Raw genomic sequence first — 4,231 nt, 5'->3', positions numbered from 1 at the left:
GCGGCTGCTCCCGCCCCGCCCCTCTGGAACTTTCCGGAGCCCCCGTCCGCCACGCCCCCTAGTAACGATCTCAGGCTTCAGCTTCGGAGCAGGAGCCGGACCACGCCCCTTAGCGACCAGAGCCGCATAAACCACGCCCCTTCTCACTCCCCGCAGGAAGAGGTATAGAGTTCGCCGGAGTCAGAGCGTCCTAGAAGGTCCCACTGCGCAGCTGGTATAGGCCCTCGGCGGCCATTTTATCGCCGTGCGCGCTGCGAGCGGGAAGGGAGTGGGCGGGGCTGTCAAAGGCGCGACGTTTCCCGGGAGACAGTCTAGCTGAGGCGCCGCTCGGGCTGTGTTAAGGGGTGTTCGCCGCGGGGAGGCGGGCGCCTCTGGTGAGGGAGCTCCGGCTCCGTCGCTGCTCGACGGGGGGTTTTGTCCCAGTTTCGCTCCTCCACAGCTGGGGCCATCACCCCTGCGGTAGCGAGTCTCTTCTGGCCGGAGCAGTGGGGGTCGGGTCGGCTCACTCTTAGTTGGCCAGTAGCTGCCCAGAGGAAAGGGCCGAGGAGCCCCCCACTCGCTGCGGGGGATGCGGGAGCCGGTGCTATGCGGCAGAGGGAGAGCCGCGGAGGACGGTGCTGGTCAGGTGCTGGCTCGGCTGGCAGCATCCTTACACGCAGGGCCGGCTTTAGGCCAATTCAACCAATTCCCCTGAATTGGGCCCTGCGCCCAAGCCCTGGTACAGCATACCAGCAAAAGCCAGTGCACCGTACCAGGGTGGCCCGGCTTCCCTGGGGGTAATTTAAAGGGCCTGGGGCTCCCAGCATGGGCTAGAGCCACAGTGCCTTTAAATTGCCACCAGAGCCCCACTGCTGGAGCCCAGGGGTAGGGCTGGAGCCCTGTTTAAAAAGTCCAGGCCTCCCATTGCTTCTACCGCCCCGGCCCTTTAAATAGCCGCTGGAGCCCCACCGCTTCCCCAGGGCTCCCGCAGCTATTTAAAGGGCCGGGGCGGTGGAAGTAGGGGAGCCCCGGGCCCTTTAAATAGCCCCCAGAGCCCTGGGATAGCAGGGAGAGTTCTCTCTGGGGACTATTTAAAGGGCTGGGGCTCCAGCTGCCTCTGCTGTACCCCCTGCACATCCCACAGCCAGCCCGTCTCCAGCCAGCCCTGCCAGCGTCAGCCCTGCACCCCCTGCCCTGCCCGCACCAGCCCTGCCCCCCGCGCCCTGCACCCCCTGCCCACAGCCAGCCCCTGCTGCACCCCCTGCCCTGCCCTCAGCCAGCCCCTGCTACACCCACTGCCCGCAGGCAGCCCGTGTCTCCTGCCGGCCCCGCACCTCTCTGCCTGAAGCCAGCCAGTCCTGCACTCCTCTGTCTCCAGCTCTGCCAACCCATGCCGCCCCCCCCCGCTGCCCTGCCCAAAGCCAGCCAGCCCACCCCACACACCCCTGTCTCCAGCCAGCCCCGCACCCCTTGCCCTGCCTGCAGCCAGACTCTACCTCCAGCCAGCCCCTGCCCTGCCTCCAGCTAGCCCCATGTCCACTGATGCCCTGCAGTTCCCAGGGCAGTAACCCTGCACGCCTGCTTCAATGAGGGGGGCAGGGAGCAGCTGGGACCCACACATGTGCACACAGGGTGACCAGACAGCAAGTGTGAAAAATCGGAATGGGGTGGGGGGTAATAGGCGCCTATATAAGAAAAAGACCCCAAAATAGGGACTGTCCCTATAAAATCGGGACATCTGGTCACCCTAGCACACACTTAGGGAGTGGAGGGGATCCACACATGTGAAACGGAGCTCATTAATAACTGATCAATAGCATATATGATGCAATGTACATAATATATAATTTTATTATTTATATAGTTATGGAAAGTAAATAATACATGGAAAAAATTAAAGGCTTTTTTTTACATTTTTTTTGGAGCCCCACCAAAAATGTTCGAATTGGGCCCCACACTTCCTAAAGCCGGTCCTGCTTACACCCGGCTAGGCACCCTCGTAGTCCCGCTCGCTGCCCCCTTCCTGTGGGGCTCTTCCTCCGCCCTCAACAGCTGCCTGCTGGTTCGACCCTGCAGAGTGGGCGCTGGTGACTGCAGCAGTCATGGACCAGTAGCCCGAGGAAGGTATGTGAGCATCTTTAACCCTAGAGACAATTTAGTCCTAGACAGGTTTCAGAGTAGCAGCCATGTTAGTCTGTACCCGCAAAAAGAACAGGAGTACTTGTGGCACCTTAGAGACTAACAAATTTATTTGAGCATTAGTCCTAGACAGTTTTTTGAAGTGCTTATATACAAATGGTAGAAGTCTAAATAATACGATGTGTGAACTTGAGTGCCTGGTATTAAATGATGTAATAGGCATCGCAGAAACTTGGTGGAATGAGGATAATCAATGGGACACAGGAATACCAGGGTACAAAATATATCAGAAGGACAGAACAAGGCAGGCGGGCGGGAGGGTGGCACTGTATGTGTAAGAAAGAGTAGAGTCAAGTGAAAATCTTAGCTGAACCAAACTCCTCCATAGAATCTCTGGATAGTATTTCCATGTTCGAATAAGAAGAATATAGCAGTAGGGATATAGTACCAACAACCTGGCCAGGATGGTGATAGACTGTAAAATGCTCAGAAAGATTAGAGAGGCTGTAAAAGTAAACTCAATAATAATGAGGGGGATTTCAACTGTCCCCATATTGACTGGGTACATATCACCTCAGGATGAGATACAGAGATACAGTTTCTTGACATCTTAAATGACTGTTTCTTGGAGCAGCTAGTCCTGGAACCCACGAGAGGCAATTCTTGACTTAGTCCTAATTGGAGCTAGAGGATGTGGACCAAGAGGTGAATTTAGCTGAACCACTTGGTAATAGTGACCATAATATAATTAAATTTAACATCCCTGTGGGGATGACACCACAGCAGTCCAGCATGGTAGCATTTAATTTCAGAAAGGGGAACTATACAAAAATGAGGAAGTTAGTTAAACAGAAATTAAAAAGTACAGTGCCAAAAGTGAAATAACTGCAAGTTGCAAGGAAACTTTTGGAAGATCGCATAATAGAGGCCCAGATGTGCCTACCTTTAAGATGCAATACTGGCACAGTATGGTACTTCCTTTTTTTTATTTTTTTGGTCTCTGCTCCTGCCTGATTGATTACTTTCAGTTTCACATGTCCGGTTGACCAGTTAGTCCATAACTGTGGTGTTTGTATCTTTGAGGTTCTACTGTGTTTAGATTTTTCAGAAAGCCTTTGATAAGGTCTTTCACCAAAGGCTCTTAAGCAAAGTACGAAGTTAGTGGGATAAGAAGGAAGGTCCTCTCATGGATCATTAACTGGTTAAAAGATAGGAAACAGGGTAGGAATAATGGCCAGTTTTTAGAATAGAGAGAGGTGAATAGTGGTGTGCACTCCAAGGGTCTGTACTGGGACCAGTACTGTTCAACATATTCATAAATGATTTGGAAAAGGGGATAAACAGTGAGGTGGCAAAATTTGCAGATGAATCAAAACTACTCAAGATAGTTAAGCCCAAACCAGACTGCGAAGAATTACAAAAGGATCTCACAAAACTGGGTGACTGGGCAACAAAATGCAGATGATATTAAATGTTGCTAAATGCAAAGTAATGCACATTGGAAAGCATAATCCCAACTATACATATAAAATGATGGGGTCTAAATTAGCTGATACCATTCAAGAAAGAGAACTTTTTCTGAAAACATCCACTCAATGTGCAGTGGCAGTCAAAAAAGCAAACATAATGTTGGGAATTGTTAGGAAAGGGATAGATAATAAGACAGAAAATATATTCCCCTCTATATAAATCCATGGTACTCCCACATCTTGACTACTATTTGCAGATGTGGTTGTCCCATCTCAAAAAGGATATATTGGAATTGGAAAAAGTACAGAAAAGGAAAACAAAAATGATTAGGGGTATGGAACAGCTTCCCTATAAATAGAGATTAGTAAAACAGACTTTTCAGCTTGGAAAAGAGACTACTAAGGGAAGTTCTATGAAATCATGACTGGTGTAGAGAAAGTAAACAAGGAACTGTTATTTACTCCTCATAACACAAGAACTAAGGGTCACCAAATGAAATTAATAGGCAGCAGGTTTAAAACAAACAAAAGGAAGTATTTGTTCACACAGTGCAGTTAACCTGTGGAACTCTTTGCCAAAGGATGGTGTGAAAGCAAAGGCAATAATGGGGTTCAAAAAAGAACAAGATAAATTCTTGGAGGAT

This window comes from Trachemys scripta, chromosome 8, assembly GCF_013100865.1.
Source record: "Trachemys scripta elegans isolate TJP31775 chromosome 8, CAS_Tse_1.0, whole genome shotgun sequence".
NCBI classification, from domain to species: Eukaryota; Metazoa; Chordata; order Testudines; family Emydidae; genus Trachemys; species Trachemys scripta.
This window is presented reverse-complemented; position numbering follows the sequence as displayed.